At 46.6% G+C, this 23,982-nt stretch overlaps 1 protein-coding gene across 4 annotated transcripts in view; it reads left to right on the forward strand.

The window, feature by feature from the left end:
* The window catches only part of SLC37A4 (solute carrier family 37 member 4), a 155,864-nt gene that overhangs the window by 125,683 nt on the left and 6,199 nt on the right, over positions 1 to 23,982 (forward strand). The window lies entirely within an intron of this gene.

The following is a 23,982-nucleotide window of genomic DNA, read 5'->3' on the forward strand; positions in this document are numbered from 1 at the left end:
AGCTTTTGGGACTCGTGCCCGGTCTCCTCCCCCCCCCCCCCGGGCACCCCACAAACTTATTCTATTGAAAGCGGTAGGGGAAGTATTCTAAAGACGTGTACAAATTTCTTTACACCACAGGCACAATTCTAGCTTTTCCAACCTACAGCAGAGACTATCTGCTTCTGTAATTTTCTGGTGGATATTATATGCAAGCAGAGACTCAATATCCCTATTTTCATGAATACCCAAGTATTCAAATCCTGAATCAGCCCACATTTCCCGACCCACATCAAACAACCCCCTATGACATGAAATGGAGACTGGATAAATCAAAGTCTTTGCGAAATTAACTTTACAGGAATTTGGTAAATTCTCTAATTATAATGTCAATAGGAGCTGCGGGTATGATCGCTCTGGGTTTGAGATTAGGACCAAGAGGTCATCTACATACAATAGAACTTTCGACACTTAGTCCCTGAATGGAATACCTACTATATCTCGATGATTCCTAAGCATAATGGCCAGAGGCTCAATGAATAAATCAAACAATAGCGGGGACAAAGGGCAACCCTGCCTAGTTCCCTTCAGGATCCGAACACACTGTGAATGACTGCCATTGACAGCTACGGCTGCCTTTGCATTTCCATATAAGGCTCTAAAAAGTCTAAGAAAAAGTTGTCCACAATTTATTTTAAGCAAAACCTGATGTAAAAAAAAAACAGCTTACACTATCAAAAGCCTTTTCTTCATCTATACTTATCGCTGCATACGCCTCCGCAGTGTGTGTCTTTAGGTAAATTACAATGAGCAATTCCCGCAAGTTATCACTACTATTCCTTCCACTCACAAAACCTGTCTGATTTGTATGAACTAACTTTGAAAGTAGGCCAATTAATCTTCTCTTTTTGCCAGGAGCTTCACATCCATATTCAAAAGCGAAATAGGCCAGTCATTTTTACACAGCGAAAGATTTTACCTTGTTTTGGAACAACCGTTATTAAAGCAGTATGTATTGATTCAGCAACCATCTCATTAGGTGACAGGGTCTGACTAAAGGTCTTGTAGAACTCTATTGGAAAGCCACCAAGGCAAGAACATTTACGGTTTGCCGATGTATTGATAGTACTTTCAATTTCCTCAATTGTTATGGGTGCATCTAGACCCAATCTTTCTTGTTCATTTAGGTTTGGCATTTGTAATCCATCAAGAAAAGTATTAATTTCCAACTCCGAAACTGTTTCATCATTCGTATATAGAGAGGCATAATATTGCCTGAATTCCTCGCAAATTTCTACATTCTTTCTCCTTAACATTCCTCCTTTATCTACAATAAAAGGTACTTGCCTATTACTCTCTTTCTGCTGAATGTGGCTTGCTAGCAAGGCCCTTGACTTTTCACCGCTTTCCCTGAAAGCTTGTCTAGAATAAAATAATTGTGTTTCTGCCTTGTGATGGAGTTCACAATCCAAGGCTTGTTTTGCATGAGTCAAAGCCAATAAATTCTCCTTACTGTCACAATAGCGTACCTCACATGCCTTATACTCATCCTCTAATTTAACCATAACCTTTTCCCATTGACGTTTTCGATATGACGCAAAACTGCTAATTTTACCACACAGTGTTGCCTTCAGTGCATCCCAAACCACCGATACAGAGTCCACTGATTGCAAATTATCCTTCATAAACAAAGATATTTCCGTTTCTATATGCTTGACAAACTCTGTATCTGAAAGCAACTGTATATTCAAACGCCACTGCGTCCTAGATTTCAAACCATAGGCAGGACTCATCCAATATCAACATAAAAGGAGCATGATCAGAAACTACAACATTTCCAATCTAAGCATTACAAATGTCTCCACATAAGCTCCTACTGATGAGGAAAAAATCAATACGTGAAGAAGTACCATGTGCCAATGAATGAAAAGTGTATTTTCTGTCTTCTACATTAAGATCTCGCCAAATATCATGTAAATCCCACTTATCTAATAATCTTAGAAGACCTTTTCTTGCTTTGGACTCAACATAAGAATTAGCCTGAGTGGTCTTATCCTTTTTCATATTAATTGTGTTATCAGTTCTATAGCTCAAGCCTTTTCTAAAGAGAATAGACACTACATGGGAAATACTTACAAAGTAACTTGAAAACGCTTTTACATACGAACCATTTAAGATGTATCCCATTTGATATCCTCGCAAATGGGTCTCCTGTAAAAATACTATATATGGTCTCCGCCTACCTATCATTGATAAAACTTCCCTGCGCATAATAGGATTATTCACACCCTTAACATTCCAGCTCATAAATGTTATATTTGCAGACATTATCTCCAATGAAACAGAATGTCAGTGCCAGACAAGTCGCACCGATTGTCAATCTTTCTCAACTTAGAGCGCGTGTTCTCTCTTGTATTCTTATCTCCCAGCCACCTGCAACCTTCTTCCTCCCTTCTGCCTTTCTCGCATACTAGGAAAATAAGTAAAATCATAAGTGTTTTTTATCTTGAAACCAAAAACAGATAAAATGAAAGAGAAGAAATAAACTGAAAAGAGCACAGGAAAGAGCATATGCATCAAGATATTCAACATTATATACGGAATCAAACTTCTATATCCGCTCGACATGAAATATAACTATAACCAACATTGCCTATACAGCAATGAGACAGCAACCACTCAACAACCAAATATGAATGACAATCCCAGATAATCTGTCAGACTGAGACCTAATAGACTAATCTTTAACATTTTGCGCAACTATATATAAGATGAAAGCCTCCTTAAATGGCGCATCCTATGTACAATTTGAATAATATACATTTAGAAGATCCTAATTCCAAAGCAATATATCTCTTCATACCCACCCACAAACAGGTTCATTCATCCTTGTGCCCACATACCTACAATGTATGCACATCCCATAACTATACCTTTTGATCTATTTTTTCATACCCATATCCAACAACCAACTTAGTGTTACATACGCTGTCAAAGAACCATACCTTCAATTTGCCTGGTAACAACCATCTCAGAATTAATGATTACCAAGCAACCCTACACACATCATTTACACAACAGTCAAACGGTATTGTTAAAAGGATTTTGCCCCTTCTAAAGAACTCAAAACTGTCATAACTGTTCAAATAATACCCCACTCATGAGAAGCATACTTAATAAACACAACAACTCCCTTTTATTTGTCAGAATCCTTAACTTGTACAAAATATTAGTAGAACATTAGAGATCTTTTTTATTAGCAACATATTCACAGCAAAGGCCATATAGCGCAAGGCACTACAAAAATAATATAACAAGTTGTGTCTTCTATCATATAAGCATTTTATTGAGACAAAGACCCTCTCTAGCATTTTTAGCTCTCACACATAAATGTAATTGTCTCTTAAAAGTATCAACTGTAGAACACAGCATCTCTTCCTTATATTCAGACAAAGTTAAGACAAGAATCATACAACAGCCATGGTCTCCTCTGCATCACTGAATGAGCGCAATATATTCTAGAGTTTGGGTGTGCACATTAGCGTTTCAAAAGTCCTCATGCCCACGTAATGTAGCTGGAAGCAATAAAGAATGAGGAAGCAAAGGGCGTTCAAAACACTGATACCACGTCACTCTTTCAGCTCTGTAAACTCAATAACCGACCATGTGCTTTGTCTCCAGTAGACATGATTTCCGAAGGGCAGGTGTTTGCCAGAGGAAACGCGACTAAAAAAGATGGCTGGTATTTTTTCCGGGCTTTTATACCCTTTACTGAAGGTGCAGAACCAACAATAAAGGACGGTTTCTTAGCAGAGCATCATTGCAGTACACACTTCAGTTTTGGCAGATATTGTGTAGTAGTTCCTTTTTTCCCCTTTTTGTTGTTGTTCTTGGTGTACTTTAAACCAATATCCATCCTGCACAACCTCATGCCGGACATTTTATCTCACAATCCGCTATTCCAACTTGAGTCTGAACACTCCATACACACGAGCTATTTTACTTGTGTTCTGAGCTGTATTTGTAAGAGCCAAGGGTCAGAAGTTTTGCGTATGTGCTCGGTTCAGTGAGAGTGTTTAGGACAAAAATCCAATTGTATGTGGCAGGAATAAATGCTTGTGATCTATGTTGCAATCCCCATCAGCTAGGAAGCCAAATTAAATGTGCAGTTGACACACACACAACAATAAACACATAAAAACGAATCTTCAAAACCTCTTGCATTTTGTAATGTTAAAAGCAGCCTTCTAAACGGTATTTGTTGTTTCAGTAATATCTGGGCATGGAGAATATTTTGCGTTAAGCCCCAAGACCTTAGGAGCTGCCAGGAGTGTTTTGTTTTTATTTCAAATGCCCAGCCTCATTGGCAATCATGGAAGTAACCTGGCAGATGACATCATATAGCTACGGTTAAGTACTTGCAGTAGGCAAGGTTCCCTAAATGTGTCCATGCACACAAAGAACAGAGGTTGTCCACTGTAGAGAATGGCTGGAGCCTCCCTCGCCACAATGCACTCCTAGCAAATCAGTACATTGCCCGAGAATAATGAAAACATTGAGCCCCACCCCCAAATGATATCCTCAATAGGCTGCTTTAAACTGGGACGTCTGGCTAAATGGTTAACTCCCTCGACGTTTGTATACATTACTGGCATTACGTGGTAAACTCAGTAGCACTCTTGAACTCAGGCGGTGGCCAGTATAAGGGACTTCTTTTTCAGGTATACACCCATGCATGAAAACTAGTATGAGAAGTGCTTACACACGCCCAGTGACCATGTGCCATTGGGACACCACATGTCCACTCCTGGGCTACTGTGCAATAAATGCACACTGTCAGATTTGATAGCCCAGTCACTTTAATTAAAGAGAACCAGGATCACAAGTCATAGAAAGCAACAAACAGTGTATTACTGAAAATGTGCACCACTGTAAGTGTGATTTTCCACAGTAGTATCGCTAGGGCAACAATGGTTCAATCGAAATTACATCTTCTGTCAAATGCATTTTTTGCAAACAGGGAAGTGAGTGGGCACCACAGGGTTAGGAATCTTTCGAATCTTAAAGTCAATGTGAGAGTAAAAGAAAAATATTCAAACTGAAGTTCGGAAGGAGCAGGCTGCGACAAGTCTGCAGACACCCAGACTTAAAATTGCAACAAAAAGCTAGAGACCAAGTAATTATACCAGGTCACACAGCTGCTCTCTATGGGGCCCAGCATTGGCAAAAATCATTCAAAGTTCAAGAGTACGGTTTTGATACGGTATCCAAAGTAGTACACTTGTTAAAAATGAAAAGAATCTGTTGGTAGTTTGTATCAAAGTATTAATTTATCCATAGAAATTAAAAACAAAGCTATCACTAATGTCGTCTTAGTGAGGGCGCAGTTGCTGCAACTCATATGTAATACAGACTTAATGCCAATGCATTTCGGAAATAATTTCCTTCTTCAGGGCAAGTCTAATCAGTTCCAAGTCAATAACATAATACATCAATATCGACATGAAAAATCATATACACATGTTATAATAATAATAATAGGAACATACCAGTCAGCAGAGATTCCAAAGAAAATCAAGAAAAGAAATAAAAAGTAATAATGAGTTGATTGTTTGTGAATGGCCGAAAAATGACAACATGTGTAAAACTTAGTTTACCTTAAAGATGTGGCTTAGAAGAGAACATACGTTGTACAAACCCAACGATATGCCGAGGATACAGCGGCTGTGGTGTAAAACACAAACGTTTTTACAAATGGTAACTGGTAAAGGGAAAGGATCGCAATGAGTATTTTAACGTGAATAGCACAGATGGCTGTGCAAAATAACTAGCATATGCAGCAATCAGATCTCGTACCTCGGTGCACACGGAGCGCATTGAAACTTCTGCGTGCAGATGCAGGGCAGCTACATGGTCTGCCGTGTTAGGCGGTTGTCGTGAAACACGAATGTGTTTACAAATGGTACCTGGTAAAGGGAAAGGATCGCAGTGAGTATTGTAGCGTGACTAGCACAGATGTCTGTGCAAAATAACTAGCAAATGCAGCAATCAGATCTCATACCTCGTTGCACACGGAGCGCGTTGAAACTCCTGCATGCCGATGCCGGGCAGCAACTCGGTCTGCCGTGTTAGGCGTTTGCCGTGACAGCGGCTCTCTTATACTACACGTGACCACCTCGCGCCATTGGGAGGCCGGTGGTTACGAACTTAGGTGTATAGCAGGAGATAGACTGCACAAATCCCAAAAGTAAACAATTTACGGTCATGCCTACTTAATATCCTTAATTATGATGTCCTAATATCCCAAAATGAAAAAAACAATGGAAATAGTAAAAATACTCAAATGAAAACGGGACCACGGCAGGACCCGAAGCATGACAAAGGGAAAACATCTGTGTGATATAAGAAAACAAAGAGGAACATGCATATCATGAAAATCAATAAAACATGGAGATAAACGTGGAGCCCATTCAAACCACTCAATTTAAATGCTACATATCTGTGGTCAACATTTAATCTAAAAGGAAATTGGAATAATAGTAATGCTCATAATGATTAAGCACAACCTCATCACGAACGGTGTCGCTCACAGGCGGCACCTTGGGTCCCAGACAGAAGTCCGGAACTTGCGGCAAGGTTGCTAACATGGAGACATTGGAGCAAAAATAGTCCAAAATGCAGGGAACACATATTCAATTAAATTAAAGGCAAAGCAATGTAAACAGCAAACATCACACATAAAGTGCATCAGGGCATCAGGAAGGATATGTAGCATTTAAATCGAGTGGTTTGAAAACCGTTCTCTTGAACTTTGAATGATTTTTGCCCATGTTGGGCCCCATTGAGAGCGGCTGTGTGACCTGGTAGAATTACTTGGTCTCTAGCTTAAATGCATTTTTTGCACCTGGGCAAAGTTGGCTCTGGTGCTGATTTGTTTCTTTGTGTGATCATCACCCCAAGAGGAATATGTTTGACGATGGCACAAGCAATCGTTTTTATAATCTGTGAAATGCATACATTCGTTTGATGGTGCGCATTCGAGGTACTCCACAATAGTTTTTGCATGTTACGTGCGCCTATGACCCTGGTTTTCAGACACCATGCAGAGTCAAGATTAAAGGGGAGGGGGCAGTAGGGCCAAGATGAAGGGATTATTGGTGTGCCACGCTTCGCATGCTCAACACCAACCTTTCTCCGGCAGGCAGGCACTCCGTAGAACATTGTTATCCGCAGCACAATCAGGTGCGCGATTCAACGCGGCACGCATTTCTCGGTGCCTCCCAGTTAACCTCTGACTGATGATGGCGTCATCTAAGCATCCGGGAGAAAGAAATTCCAACAATGCTCACAATCTGCTTCAGACGCTGTCATATTAAATTCCCTTCCTGATACTTTGCATTAAAGGAAAGGACCCTCAACACGTCACACACACCACACGATATATTCAAATATGTCGTTTTACAGCGGCATGTCAGAGATTCAAATTTAAACCCCTCCATTTATCCTTTTTCTTGTTTCAAATTTAATTAAAAGTAAAAATAAACAGGACATTTTCCGTGGACATTTAATTTCTTCTCAGTATTTTTCCTGTTGGAATTTACCGATTTACCCTGATTAGAGTCTACCTCTTTCAAAAAGGAAATTGCTTTCAAGTGATCTGAGAAAGAGTGCACCACCCCATCCTCAGTGACTCTGGGTAGACCATGTAGTATGACACTCTTTTATCTCTTTCAAGCTTTTTAGCTTCTGCAAATAATTTTCTTTGCGCTACTATCTCCTTACTGAAGTCATTAAATAACATAATAGTGTACTTTTCAGCCCATTTAAGTACTTCTAGTTCCCTGGATCTTCTCAATACCATTTCTTTCACAGGATATCTAAAAGATTTCACCAGAAAGGCATGTGGGGGTTGACCATTTCCAGGCTTTGGGGGCAAGTGTACGGTGTGCCTGCTCAATTTCCAATATTTTTCCTGGTGGCAGGTCCAACAGCTTTGGTAGCACCTTCTGTAGAAAATCCATAGGACGACCATTTTCCACACCCCATGGGAATCCAGTAATCCCCAAATTAGATCTCATACTATAATTTTCTTGCTCAGAGATCCTTTTTATTTGCAGCTTCCAAAAGTCCGGACAGGGTTGATACTCTAGTCTCTAAGGCCAGTAACTTATCTTCAGAGCCAGAGACCCTCGCCAGCTCCTCTGTTCGCCTTTTCGCCCCATGGATTGATCTTTTTTCATTTCCAACATGGTCTATTTAATCTGTCCAATAGACAGCACAACTCCATCCATGATTTCAGTCAGATAATCCTCAGCTGACTAACCTTCAGGTCTGGTTCCAATCAGGCTCTTTTCATTCTCATCTCTAACTCTCTTTGATGGCTGGGTACCATTTGGAGCGTCCGCAAGTACTTCTCGGCGAAGAGAAAATGGACCTTACGCCGCCTCATCAACCGCACATGCCCTCCCCCGTAGGGATACGGGGACGGACACAGCAACTACGGACAACGGCGTCTCTCTGCCGCTAAGGGCTTCCCCCCCCGGACGAAGTGGTGTCGTTTCACGCCATGGTCGACTGCGCGTCTGAGCTCTTCTAGCTCATGCAAGAAAAGACCAAGAAGGAAGGTTTCCTTTACCAACGACGTAAAGCCAAGAGGAAGACCGTTCTGGTGGTGCATCTCCTGGACGACATTTGGGATGAGGGCCTGGTGCTGATGAGAAACCCAGCCTCAGCCCTGGCGAAGGGGGACCGGCTGGAATAGAAGTACTGGGTGCTGGAGTCCACATTCAAGTGCCTATGGTCACAGCCCTACATCGACTCGGTGGTCTCAGCGGCTGCACGGAAGAAGTCTTCTAATCCCTCACCTTCAGCCTCTGTTCCCCTGGACGCCATGGGTAGGGAAGTGATCTACTCGGCGGCAACAGTCAAGGCAGCGAATGCGCTTGCGATCGTGGCCAGATACAACCGGGAGCTGTGGTATAAGATGGCCCCACTGCTGGAATTTCTCCCCGACGACAAACTGGTCGAGGAGCTTGAGATCCTTCAAGAGGGTGAGTTGGCATCGGACCATGCCATCATTGTGGCCCTGGACATCACAGACACAGTGTTCCGACAGATGGTGAACGGTGTCTGCCTCCATCGTCGTGGCTGGTTAAAGGCCACCAACTTCTGGCAAGAGGTCCAGACAAGGGTACTGGACATGCTCTTCGATGGGGACAACCTCTTTGGGAAAGCCGTCATTGCAGGTCATTAAGACTGACACGGCATGTGCCCTGGGCACTCTTCGGCGGCATTGTCCATACTTTCGGGCCTCAGGCAGAAAATCTGGCAGATGGCCGAAGGGTTTCGGCGGAGGGTCCTCTTTGTACCGTTAACCCACTGTCGTCGCTCCCAAGGCGGCACACAGGCCCCAAAGCAAGATTGAACCGGCCAGGACGTCGGGCACCCACTCATGCACCCTGGTGGGAGGCCGGCTGGCAGACTTCATCAGCGAGTGGGAAAAGATCTCCACCGACCGATGGGTGCTGGACACTCTCATCTGTGTATACCACCAGTGGCCCAGCAGGAGCAGCACATCCCTCAGCTCCAGCAGGAGGTAGGGGCCATGCTAGAAAAAGGGGCCATAGAGTTGGTTCCAAAGTGGCTCCAGGGCTCCGTATACTCTAGATACTTCTTGGTAAAGACGACCTACGGCATCCCAAAAATTCAGGATGGTCACGTTGCAGCACGTGCTCAGCCAACTGGAGGACGGAGACTTCTTGATGTTGCTGGATCTGGAGGACGTGTACTTCCATGTCCCCATTCACGCGAAGCATCGAAAGTTCCTGCGCTTAGTAGTTCAAGGAAGGCACTACCAGTTCAAGGCCCTTCCCTTCAGACTGAAGTCGGCGCCCAGGGTGTTCACGAAGTGGCTGGCACCAGTGGCGGCCCATCTGCGCCTACAAGGAATACATGTGTACCACGATGACTGGCTCATCTTTGCCAAGTCAAGGGATGCAGCCATCAAACACACAGGGAGGACCGTCCAGCTGCTGACGGATCTGGCTGGGATTCTCTGTGAACTATCCAAAGTCCTGCTTGATTATTTGCAGAACACGCTGTTCCTGGGGGCCAGGGTGAAGACTGTCTCCTGCCGGCCGGCCCTCTCGAAGGAAAGGATAGCAGCCGTGCTGGGCAAGGTACAACAGGTGTTGGCACGGAAGACCGCCACGATGCGGATCATCAAGTCGCTGCTCGGCACGATGTCGTCGTGCATCTGAAGGTTGCGGATGCGACCGCTTCAGGAATTCCCTGGACGCTCGGTGGATCCAGGTGTCCGGACGTTTTGCAGACAAGATTGTTCTCGCCGGGAGTTCCGTCCAGCGATATGGTGGTGGGGCGTGTGCTCCATCATCACCGGGGCACAGACTTCCATAGACCCCCGTACCAGGAGATGGTCACCACAGATGCTTCCCTGGAGGGCTGGGGAGCCCACACCGGACATCGCCAGGGGCCTGCGGCTGCCGGAGGAGCGGGATCTCCACATCAATGTCCTGGAGCTGCGGGCAGTGTTCTGGGCCCTCAAGTCTTGGAGCTGCGGGCAGTGTTCTGGGCCCTCAAGTCGTTCCTTCCATCCCTCAAGGGCAAGGTGGTGAGGGTCTTCACGGGCAATGCACCACAATGTTCTACACCAGGAAGCAGGGGGACACTAGATCCCCAGTGCTCTCCAGAAAGGCGCAGGACTTGTGGCACTGGGCCATTTCCCAGGGGATGTTCCTCATTCCTTTTCACCTGGCGGGAGTCAAGAATTTCATTGTCGACTCCCTCAGCAGGGCGCTACGCTCTTGCCACGAGTGGGAACTTTGACAGGATCAAGTGGACAGCCAGTCCCCAGATTTCTGTTTTTGCGACTAACACCAAGTGCCGGGGATTCGCCAGCAGGTTCCACCAGCCGAGGAGCATGGGGGACATTTTTTCCTTCCCGTTGGATGGCCTGTTCCTGTAAGCGTTCCCTCCGTTGCCGCTCCTGCTACGAGTCATCAATCAACTCAAACGATGCTGATGTAGGATGATCCTCGTTGCCGAGGCAGATTTGGTATCCTGATCTTCTCAGCCTGTCAACGTCGCCCCAGGTCAAGCTGCTGGTGGTCGCGGATCTGCTTGCCAGAGGCTGAGGCGCAATCCTACATCACAACCCAGGGTCGCTGAATCAGAAGGCTTGGCTCCTGCAGCCTTAGTTTGGAGGGTACGAGCTGCCTGCGGACTGCAGGGAGGTCCTTGCCAGAGCGTCATCGACTCTTAAGTGCTACGGACACAAGTGCACACATTTCGCAACGTGGAGCCGGACACAGAAGATCAAACCTCTGAGGGTCACGGCCCCGCAAATTCTTCTGTCCTTATTGTCCTTGGCCAAGGCGGGGCTGGCACATGCCTCTATCAAGGTGCATCTGGCGGCTATCTCCTGCTACACCAGGCCTCCAGGACGGTCTTGTCTTTGGTCCCACTGTCTCCTCAAGGAGTTCCTCAAAGGACTGTTTCGATCGCTCCCGCCGGTGAAGGCACCTACCCCGTTGTGGGAACTCCATGTGGTGCTGACGAGGCTCATGGGGGGGGGGGGGGCTTTCCTTTGAGCCTATGCGTCCGGCCCCTCTCAAGTTCCTCTCATGGAAGACTGCTTTCCTTGTTGCCATCACCTCTGCCAGGAGGGTAGATGAGATCCAGGCCCTATCCTGCAAACAGCCTTATCTGACTTTTTATCTGACTCCATCTGGGTGGTGCTGCGGAGGCACCCCTCCTTCATGCCAAAGGTTCAGTCTGAATTCCACCTCAAAGAGCCTTTGGGTTTACCTGTGTTCTTTCTGAAACCTTCGTCGCCGGATGAAAGGACTTTGCACTCCCTGGATGTGGCTTGTGCTCTGAAGTTCTATGTGGCACGCACAAAAGGTTTCAGGAAGACATCTCAACTGTTCGTGAACTTCGGTCCTGTGGACCTTGGGAAGGCCTTGTCCAAGCCTTCCATCTCCAGGTGGCTCTCTGGCTGTATCACACACTGTCATTGGTTGGCAAACCGACCACTGCCCGGCCGTCTGGTAGCCCATTCCACCAGACCGATCGCTGCAACGACGGCGTTCCTGTCTGGTGTGCCCCTGCTGGATAACTGCTGGGCTGCTACATGGAGGTCCACACATACCTTCACAAGATTCTACTGCGTCGCAGGGATTCCAGAGAGGAGTCCAGGGTCGGCCAAGCAGTGCTACGCAACCTCTTGTATGAAGGTGAGCCTGTTCCAGAGGTAAGAGTAATTGCTTTTGTTGAACCGTGCCACCTCCCGTGGTTGTGTACGTATGTACTGCTATGTATTCTTTATTCATGAGCATGTGAATCCATGCTGTAGAAGGAACAAGTTACTAACCTGTAACTATTGTTCTCCAGCATGGGTCTGGCATGGATTCACATGCGAACGCTCCTGCTGTTCCCTCTGCGGCTCTTCTTGGTCATACTGCCACTTTACGTGCTTACCAAATCTGAAGATGGCTGCCAGAGGAGGGGGCTTATAGAGAGGGCAGCCATTGGCTGGGGCAGTATGACCCAGAGCTCAGTGATTGGTTTAGAGGAGAAAGACAGTTTGTAAGTGAAACTGTTTTTTCCTTTTACCGAGTATTCCCGGCCTGACGATGGGGAATATTCATGAGCATGTGAATCCATGCCAGACCCATGCTGGAGAACAATAGTTAAAAGTAAGTAACTTGTTTGTTAATTTGGAACCAAGCGCAGGTGCTTTGGTGTGCAAAAATTTTGGTTTATCCATGATGCACTGTTCCGAATCCATGTGCACTTCCAAGATTACACTTTTGTTTAACCACAAGGTTTTTTATTGGTGTACCTAGTGATTATCCTTACTGTATCCTTGTTATCGTATGATTTGTTCTTCTTGGGTTTAGGTAATTAGTCACAGGTTCTGTTAAATGCTATCCTCTAAGTACTAGTCATGGTATCGAAGGAGTAACTCCTTAGTGTAAACCTGTTTAGTATCTTACTCGCTTGTTCAAAACTGTCTATCACTGCAGTTTCTTCATGCTCCTATGAAATGTCCAGTGGGTATACATTTGATCATACTTCTTTGACAACTGCGTGCATGTAATGTCTCGTTCACTTCCGTATCTTTTCTCTATGTTGTTGTATGTATCGGATTGTGTCTGACGTATATTGTGGGGGCCGATCATGGGTAAATTGAAAACCAAAGGTATTGTGGTTTAGGTACTCTGCTTAGGAATGCGAGACTGCACTCCCACTTCTGTGGCACCCCCCTTTTCATATCACCCCAAAAGCTGACTAAGAGAAACGCCAGTCTGCACCTGTACCTCTTCTTACATCTCCCAAGCCACCAATGTAACTACGCTAATCCCCGCGCCCCCCTACTTACCCATGCTAACCTCACACTGTGCAGTCTAATCAATGCAGCCAAGGCTCTGCCCTCTACACTACTACTAGACTAGTTATAAGCCCCAGGAAGGACTCATCTACTCCTCAGCGCACCACCATTGCCACCCTGGGAGTCAACACCAAGCCTATCCCTGCACTGCTACACCCTCAGTTGGACTCTCCTCGCACTCCCCAATCTTGCAACCCCCAAGCCCCTTCCAAACAAGATACTCCACCGAACGCCATCAAGGACATAGCCTTACCACATAATAGCCATCCAAAACTACTGGCACCTAGCCTCCAACAGCTTGACCCACCCTCTCACCATTCCAACCCCAAACAGGGCACTGGCCCGTTTGTCACAGCCACCCAGCACCTCTTGAATTGCACCCTCTTTAATGCTCGCTTACTGCCTGCACATGCACTAGACATCGACAACCTTATCTCCAAACACAACCTCGACACTGTAGCCATATCTGAGACTTGGCTACACTAGGCCTGTGGCCCTCCCCTATCCCTAGCTATACCTCTGGGATACACCATCTTCCGGAATGACAGCGCCTACGCTAGAGGAGGTGGTGTCGCCCTTATTGCCAGAGAATCCCTTCCTCCTCAGAAGGTGTAACACCACCCTCGAGGGTTCTACTGACCGCCTACCACTCAAATTCTCACCCTCACCTACATGCACTAGCACCATCCGCCCCGACCCCCCCCCCCTCCTTCCCCCAAAACTTCGAGCAAAACCTACTTCATATTCTACAGGACAACCTAAAAGCCTCCTCTAACATTATCCTGCTAGGAGAGCTTAATCTAGGCCTCCATGACTCACATGCATCTCTGCTATCCGACACCCTAGGCTTCTGTCAGCGCATTACCATTCCCACACTCTCTAAAGGACGTACTCTAGACTGGATTGCTGACCACCAATGCCAACATTCCCTGTCCTTGGTCAGACCACCACATCATCTTCTCCATCCCACAGCCCGCCAAAACCACACCCAACCCTCTACCTCCTGCAGTATCACAAAGCTCATGGAAGCTCACTAGAGATATCCTTCCCCTGCTTAACACCCCAGACCTCCAGCCCCTGTTCAACCCAACACATTAGTGGCAACATATACCAGAATCCTTTCAAAAGCTGTGAATACCTTAGCCCCCTAGCCCCACACAAATCCAAGATAGACATTCGAATTCTTGGTTTACCCCAGACTGCATGGAACTGCGTACGCGACAAGCCCAGCTCACTTGGCTGTAGGACCCCTCTGACTCTGAAAAAAATTAGTTCAGCAAAATATGAAAAAGCTGCCACAATCGCAGCAAACCCCCTTCAACGCATGAATCTGCATGACCAACTCAGATACAAAAGAAATATTTGCTATATTCAGGGAACTTGAATCTCCTACCCCATCACCCTCACCAAAGACGCCATGTGGTGCTCTGGCATTCAAACAGCGCTCTTAGTTAAAATCGACACCCTAAACCTAAAAGTACTCTCACAACAAGCCAAATTCAATAATGACCCGACAGCCACAAGCATCAGTTGCAATTCCACCTCAGCAATTCTTGGAGGACAACAAAATCCTAGGGATGTGCCAATCCAGCTTCCGCCCAGGACATGGCACAGAATCTGCCCTTCTCGATCTGAAAAATCAGCTTGACGAGATCAGGGATGACGGAAACTGTGCCTTGCTCCTCCTCCTAGACTTATCCGCAGCTTTTGACCTGGTCAATCACCAAATCCTCTGCGACCACCTTACCACCCCCGCTAATTTCTCCCCACCTGCTTCTGCCTGGATTGAATCCTTCCCGGAAGGCAGAGTCATGAGTCTTCTCAGACACTGCCAATGCCTCCCCATCACCTGGGGTGTACCCCCAAAGGTCCTGCATCACCCTATGCAATATCTTTACCAGGCCACTCTAACATCCTAGACTCCCTCTGCATAGCTTACACCTTCGAATGGATTGTGTCCTCCCACGTATTCCTCATTGACACTTGTTATCCAGCTTCAGCTGCTTCGGAAAGAAAATTCGGCAGAGGGCGCTGTGTGTCGATCGTCCAGTCGATGTCCCTTGACGGCCTAAGTCGAGGGTGATGTAATCGAAGGGCATATATACATGCGCAGCGCCTCTTGGCCTCTGATCTGTTTTTCCGCGAACATTGTTTGCTTCGAGTGAAATTCGGCACGCCTCATCTAATGACATGACGTTATGTTACAAAAACCTCAATAATTATGCCTTCTTCTTCGACACTGAATCTGGTTTCAAGAAATGCTGCGACTGCGGGTCAAAGATGCCTCTTACTGACCCGCGTAGTGTTTGTCTGTGGTGCCTCAGTGAGGGTCACGATACCTCCAATTGTTCCAAGTGCCAATCCATGATGGGAAAAGCCTCGCGGGAACAGAAGGGGAAACTTAAGGCAGGTAAAATCCCCCAAAATAATCAATTAACCGACCTGCTAGGCCTTCAACCGATGAGTCGAGAGGCGACTCTCCTCGGAGGAAGAAGGCCAATCGATCTAGGTCGAGGAGTGGTTCCCACCACTCTTTTTCGTCTTTGAAGAAATCGAAGAGAAGGCACAGACGGTCGCCTTCATCAACTTCTTCGTCTGACGCTTCCTTCGAGAGGGTTGCTTGCCATACAAAAAGATCAACACCTGCTGAATGGGAAGCCTCCAGGGTGGAAATGTAAAAAATATTTCTGAAACAAAGCTATGCTCCTACCGAGCCATCGAAAGAAGCCAGACGGGAAAGGTATCGTCCTAAAACCTGTGAGCCCTTGAACCCGGGTAAAAAGTCTGATCAGCATAGGGAGGGGTCGAGGTCGTTGACGTCAGCGGTGCCTTCGACACCCACCAGGCCTTTGCCGCCCATCAAGACGGCAAAGAAGCCATTATAAAGACCGGAGGGGGGGGGGGGTCTGCACTTCCGGCCTCTATATGGTAGAGGGGAGGCCCAGAGATCCCTGCCAAGATTCTCTATTAAGGTAGCAATAGACGAGCAATCAAGGCCTAGCTTCTCGGGAGGTGATGCGAGCTTGTTCTTAAGTACAGTGTCGTCCCCAAGCACCCACGAAGTAATGTCCACACAATGTACCGTTTAAAACACAGTCTTTATATAATTAATATTCAAGGTCATATACACGATCATGATAACTCACTTTGTACTCCGAAAATCAACAATGGTAAATATGTACAGTTCTAAAGTGGTACCACTAACGTTATTAGATCTTATTCAAGTGCATACGGTCAGAATGACACACAGATGAAAATAAAGAGGAAACCAGCAGTAGAGAGAGGAAGGAAATTAAGATGGTTCAGCAATTGGCAAAATACTGGCCCCGTACCACTAGACACAGTTCTGTGTGGAGATCCCCCCCACCTGGGTAACCCTTAGAAGAAAGATACAAGCCCAGTCCATATATTGTTCACCCTAGACTTCCCAATAGTTTTGCAACCCCAAAGTACCTTGGCGTTGTAGCGTTCCGCGTCAGGGAAATCGACAACCCTTCTTGAGTGTCCTCCCTTTCAGGCAGGAATCACGGGTCAAACGGCCGACGGGTAACAGGTCGAGCTACGACGGTGAAGTGGCCACGTCATTCCTAGCGGTGCTCGTTGACGGGGAAGCATAAACGACCTGCCAGGAAGAGGCGTGCGGAGCACCTCAGTGTCGATAGTTCTGGACCGCAAAGAGTTGAAGAACTGTGACCCAGCAAGGGCGTCGAGTCGTCGGCGTCTCTGTGGTCTTTCTTTGGGTGGCGGGAAACCCACCCGTGGATGCTCTTCGGCTCATCGACGGTCAGGCCTTCTCCAGCAGGATACGGCGTCGACGATGCGGACAAGAGCGTCCTTGGATCAATGAAGTTCTTAGGCAACGGGAGCACGGCGACAGCGGTCGTCGACAGTGGCGGACAACAGTCCGGGCGCTTCTCCTTGGAGTTCCGCAACAGTCCCTGTATCGGGTCGGCAGCCTGTCGAAGGTCTGTCTACCAGGGAGCTTAGGCAAATATCAGCTGTGCAGGATGGTCCCTCGTAGCTCGGGAAGAGGACGCCTTTCCAGGTCAGTTCTTGAAGCACAGCAGCTTTCAGATTGCAAAGGAGAAAAACAGCAATTCTTCTCGTCCAGCAGGGCTCAAGGTTAAGCTTTACTCCAGTTACTCGTCGTAGTGGACTTCAGCTTCTGAACACCATTCCTAGCAGTGAGAGGTCCCCAGATATACTGTTGATCTTCCATTCATTCCGCTGGGTCACACTCAAGCATCCAATCACGACTACAGTCATTCATTCATTCATTCATTCATGCAGGCAGCCAATCAGGCACACAAGGTATTCAGGCCATTCACTTCTCTCCAGACACTCACAACAAATTATGTGTATTGGGACAAGTACCAAGCCATTCAACACTCCAAGCTGCATTCATGCCGGTTTCGGGCAGGGCTGTCTCAACCATTGTGTCAACCACCAGATACTAGACAGCCACAACATAGAATGTATATTCGTCACACACTCCATTCACCCAGGTCCCACCCACAGGCGTACCCACAACATGCGGTCGTTGAGAAGGCTCCAGCCAGTCTGGTCAGCACATCCCCACACTAGCATATATGGAACTTCCACCCAACAGCCAGTCGGGGGGAAGGGACAGAGGCAGGGCTTCCCGGGACTTCAGGAAGATCAAGGTAACAGGTGATGGAAGGCAAGAGGCCATGGGGGCCATTGTGTCTCCATCAGGAATCTACCAATTCCAATGACAGGGCCTGGGCATCCCAAAATGGAGGACGCTCAGAGCACCAGTCATTTCAGCACGGAGCTGCCACCAGCCCGTACCCTGCTCTGTGGGTCACACACAGGTGCCCAAAAACATACACTAGGGGCACAGGGTTGTACCCCTACCCATGGGTGCCATAAGGGTATCCCACGGGTCTGTTCACCAAACCAAAGGAGAGAGAGCTGCACCGCCAGGAGTCCCACATGAACTCCTGCGCGGAAAACACGACAGAACACACGATAAAAAGCAGTAAAGGACAAGGATACGAAAGCCCTGTCCCTCCGATGCATTTCCAGTATCACCGCCATGTGCGAGTCCCTTCAATCAGGATTGGATTCTGCAGATAGCATCAGCAGATCCATGGCTAGCAGCACCGTTATGCTCAGATGTGTGTGGTTGAGGAAGTTGAGTTTTGCACCTGATGTGCAATCCAGACTTCTCAACATGCCTTTTGGCGGGTCTCATCTTTTTGGCAACAAGGTTGACGAGAGCCTTGAGAAGTTGCAGACCTCAAAGGCGGCAGCCAAGTCTTAAGGCGCCGCTACTAGGCAACCCTAGCCTTTTCGTCCTAGTGCACAACCTTGGAGGGGTAGATCTTTTCGCCACTACTCCTCAGTTGGAAGGGCGAGAGGAATGGCCAGTCAGAGGCCAGAGAAGATTTCCTCTTGGTGGACGAGGTAGAGGTGCAAAGCCATCTCAAGCAGCAGCCTCCTTACCATCGGCTTCTGCAGCTGCTGCCACAAAACCACTCAGAGATCTTGAGTCACAGTTCCCCAGTGGGGGCAGACTGTCTCAGCATCTGCAAGAATGGCGAGACATTACTTTGGATGCTTGGGAAATCGTAGCCCACTGTTACTGCCTTCCTTTTATAAGACAACCTTGGAACAATCCACAGGGAACCACTCGTTGAGGATTCCAGATCCGCTCCTTGTGCAGAAGATTTTAACCCTGCTAGAGAAAGGTCCTATAGAACCAGTATCTCTAGCAGAGAGGAACAAGGGATGATACTCTCCAGATTTTTTTATCCCCAAAAAGGACGGGGGACTGAGACCCATCTTGGACTTGAAATACTTGAACAAGTTCCCCAGGAAAGACAAGTTCAAGATGGTCACAATTTCTCAGATGCTTCACGCCCTCCAACTCCAGGATTGGTTGGTGTCATTGGACCTTCAGGATGCTTATTTCCATGTGCCAATCAGTCTCAAGCACAGAAAATACCTGAGGTTCGCAGTTGGCAGTTCTCATTATTAATTTTGAGTTCTGCCATTTGGGCTGACCTCCGCCTGAGGGTTTTCACCAAACTGATGGCGGTAGTGGTAGCGAATCTCAGGAGGGGTGAGGGATTCAGGTCTACCCCTACCTGGATGATTGCCTGATCAGGGCCTGTTCTCCCAAATAAGCCCTTGATCAACTCAGTCACCTGCCACTCTCTCTACCGATTGGGCTTCTCCCTCAATTACAAGGAGTCCCATATGAAACCTTCCCAAAGGCTCCAATACATCGGAGCTGTGCTAAATACATCCCTGGGAAAGAGCTTCCCACTCGAGGTGAGGGCTCAAGACATTCTTAAGATGGTTACCAAATTTCAGAGTGCCCAGAATCTTCCGGCCTTCGATTTCTTTTTGAGGTTGCTTGGCCTCATGGCATCCTGCATTTTTCTGGTGCCAGAAGCTTGCTTGAGAATGAGATCCCTCCAATGGGCTCTAAGAACACAATGGCCCCAGTTCTCTGGAAAGATGTCGGACCGACTTCAGATTCCAACCAAAGTCTCACAGGATCTTTTGTAGTGTGCTTGCGAGGAAAATATTCTGAAGGGAGACCCTTTTTGGCAACCATGGCCTGAAATTACAGTAGCGACGGACACCTCACTCATGAGGTGGGGAGCCCACACCAACGATATGACAATCAGCGGTCGTTGGGTCGCCATTTGAGTCCAAACTACACATCAATCTTTTGGAGCGGAGAGCAATCATTCTTGCGCTGAAGGCTTTTCTGCCCTCTGTACGGGCAAAGAATGTCCTGATAATGACGGAGAAAACAGTGGCCATGAGATACCTCAACAAAAGAGGAGGTATAGGGTCACTACCACTGTGCAGAGAGGCAATGCTGCTCTGGTACTGGGCAATTCAAGAAGGAATCTCTATCGGCAATTCACCTGGCCGGAGAGGCGAACACAGTCTCCCACAAGTGGGAACTAGCTCAGGAAGTTCTTCAAGAGATCTTCACCTTTTGGGGAACCCCTCAGGTAGATCTGTTGTCAACTGGAAGTGCGAAAGATATTGCTCCAGGGAATTTCCTCCGAGAGGAGCTCTAGGAGACGCGTTTGTAGTGGACTGGGAGTTTCCACACCTTTACGAGTTTCCTCCAGTCCCTGCCGTTCCTCATGTAACTAGGCGGTTGACAAGGTTCGGGAAACACATAATCCTAATTGCTCCAGATTGGGCCTGGTGGCCGTGGTACCCGGATCGTCTGGATGTGGCCATCTGTCGTCCTATGCGTCTTCCAAAAAGAAAGTACCTTCTCTCGCGAGAGGAGGGTTGGGTTCTCCATCCAGAGGTCAAGACTCTCGACCTTCACGCTTGGTTTATGACAGGCTGAGATATAAGGATTGGGTCCTCCCGGATGACGTAATGGAGGTGTTGCTTTTGGCCAGAAGACCAGCAACAAAGTCTTTGTAATTTTGCCGTTGGAATACGTTTTGCAACTGGTGCAGGGAAAAGAATGTTGATCCTTTTCGATGTAAGACTCCGGATGTTTTATCCTTTCTTCTATCCATAGCTAATTTGGGCCTTCAGATCGGTACCATTAAAGGCTACTTAGCAGCGCTATCCACCTTTAAGTGCTCGTCAGAGGAATGCTCCCCATTTCAAAATACCACTGGCGACTTAATTCCTAACGGGGCTCACTAATGTGTTCCCTCCATCTCTTTTCCAGGTTCTGGTTTGGGACCTTAATCTGGTTTTTAAATTCCTCATGTGTGTTCCATTTGAACCTATGCACTAATGTCCGTTAAGGTTATTAACCTTTAAAACAATCCTATTGGTAGCTCTGACATCAGCCCCGAGAGTGAGCGAGTTGCAGGCACTTTCATCCAAGCCACCCTTTACCATCTTCTACAAGGACAGGGTTGTTTTAAGGGTCAAACCCTTCTTTTTGCCCAAGATCATTTTGGACTTTCATTTAAATCAGAAATCCTTCCTTCCTAAACTTTTACATCTCCAGAATGTCTAAGTTGAGAGTTGATGACCAACCTTTTATCGGATATACAGGACATAAGCTAGGACAGGCTGTTTCCAAACAGACCTGGTCTAGGTGGATAAATCTCACTATATCAGAAGGGTACAGGCTTGCAGGTAAAGACCCTCCTGAAGGTTTAAGAGCTCATTCCACCAGGGGCATGGCTACATCTACTGTCCTTCTGAGGGGTGTACCTATAAAATCAATTTGGGAAGCGGCAACGTGGTCTTCCATACACAAGTTTACTAAACATTATTCCCTGGATTACTCCTTTGGCCAGGATGGTTCTTTTGGCAAAGCAGTCCTTCATTCTATTCATGAAAATGTATAAATTTCAATTCTACTCCCTCTCCAAAACATAATACTGCTTTGGGAGCCTGTCAAAGATGAGGAATACCTGGAGGACACAATTCATTTGAGGAAAAAGTTACTTACCCCCTGGTAACGTTCTTTCAACTGGATGTTCCTCACGTATTCCTCATCACCCTGCCCCGCAGTAGAATGTCGTATGCTATTACAGCTTCTGTTCCATCAAGGCCAAGCATGGTCACTCCTGTGTTTTATGGTATCTCTGCTACAAGAGGAGGAAAAAAACAGAACTGAGGCCAACGGGTGCTGGAGCGTGGCTATATATGCCCTTCAATGACAGATTCAACACCATCGTTGCACAGCACCCTCTGCTGAAAAATGTTTCTGAAGAAGCTGGACAACAAGTGTCAAAGATGAGGAATACATGGGAGGAACATCCAGTCGAAAGAACGTTACCAGGCTTAAGTAACTTGTTCAACTATGCGAGGACACGCAAATCCTGTTCCCACTCTCAGGCAATTACACAGATGACTCCATTACCCTCAACAACATTTACTCTACAATCCAGGTATGGATGGCAGCTAATCATCTTGCCTCAACAGTGACGAGACAGAAATTTTAATTGTTGGCACACCCAATGCCTGCAATTCGCTTAACAATCAATACACGTCCTTCCAGATGGACCAGTGTGTGATTCCTGTCTCAACTACAGTAAACCTACCTTGACGCCTCACTCACCAGGTCTAGGCAAGTAAGAGCTATTGCCTCCTCTGCAGCTTACACGTTCCTCAACGCAGCCAGAATCTTCCTTACTAAAAATGACTGCCTCACCATTGCCCGAGCTATTATTGGCTCCAAGATCGACTATTGCAATGTCCCATTTACAGGCACCTCAGTTGGAAATATTAAACTGCAAGTTATACAAAATAACGCCTCGAGAGCAGCCCTCAATATCTCGAAATGAGAACACATCTCCAAAGCTAGAAGAGAAGCTCCTTGGCTCCCCATCCAGGAATGGATCACCTTTAAGACACTGTCCACGAGTGCCTCTTCAATACAGAGCGACCCCCCTTATCTCACACCAAGAATCACCAAAGCCCATTCATCAAGGCCCACCAGGACCCCATACACGGAAAGACTTCTTGTGCCCAAAGTGAGGAGATGTAAAGCTGGAGGTTCCCCTATCGCACTGCCAAACTCTGGAATTACGAATCCCCCCCTGTACCTTCCCTGAGGGCTGAGAAATCCTACTGGCTCGCTCTTTCGTGAAGCTCTTAAAACTCAGCTCTTCTCCTAACCTGCTCCCTCTGCCCAACATGTCAGCAAATTAACCATACTATACCACCATACAGTATGATCAATATGTATGAGAATGCTGTCTCAATGTAACTAGTATTACCTTTGCTCCTTTGTGTCCATGTAACAAATACTTTACTGTATGACTAAGTTACCTCCTTGACTTGTACCTGCAACAGCACCTCAATGCCTCTGGGTTGTGTGCATGCTTTACAAATTAAATAAATATGAAGCAGGTTTATCCTGATAGTCAATGGTGCCTAGTGCTAAATTGTGATCTATAGATTTATATAATGCTTTCACATCCATTGTTGCAGAAAGAAAATTATCCTTCCATTCCAATTTGTTCGGATAATCTAGAAAGTGCGTTGTTGCTTGGGCCTCAGTATCTTGTCAATATATTTAGTGTACACATTGGCTATTAGGTGTTTAGTAGTCTCCACATTAGGTTGCGCTTTGACCATATTAAGAAATATTTCTTGAAATGAACTTTATGCACTAGAGTTAGGCGCACAGGTTGCTTAATCACCAAGCTTTCCTTTCCCAAGTCACTATTGATTGGCTTCCAATTTCAAATGGGGGCTCAACTGTTAGAACTTTGATGGTCAGAACATACCGCTGTTTGATAACAATTGCTGTTTGGTCTAATGGAATTGAGGTTCCCTTTGCTGTTGGCCTTCTGCAACCCATCATTCTGACTAGATCTTTTTGGGGCTCATCCTCTGTACATTTTCAAGAGGCCGGCACTGGAATACATCTGGATTTGTCAGGTGGCTTCTGGTAAGTCTGTCTCTTCTCAGAGTTCTGGCAGCAGCAAAAGACATCTCTTTGGAAGTTCAAGCCTTGTGTTACTTGGGTCTCAACTCAGAGTGCTAAACATGTGTTCCAGAGCTGCTAAGTCTAGGAACCTTCGAAATGGGGGCCCCTTTACAGATTTTCACCCAGTCATGCAACTATTACCGCTTCCTAACCATGTGTACCATAGCTGCATTGCTCT

This window comes from Ambystoma mexicanum, chromosome 9 (assembly GCF_040938575.1).
Source record: "Ambystoma mexicanum isolate Mex_15411 chromosome 9, UKY_AmexF1_1, whole genome shotgun sequence".
Classification (NCBI taxonomy): Eukaryota; Metazoa; Chordata; class Amphibia; order Caudata; family Ambystomatidae; genus Ambystoma; species Ambystoma mexicanum.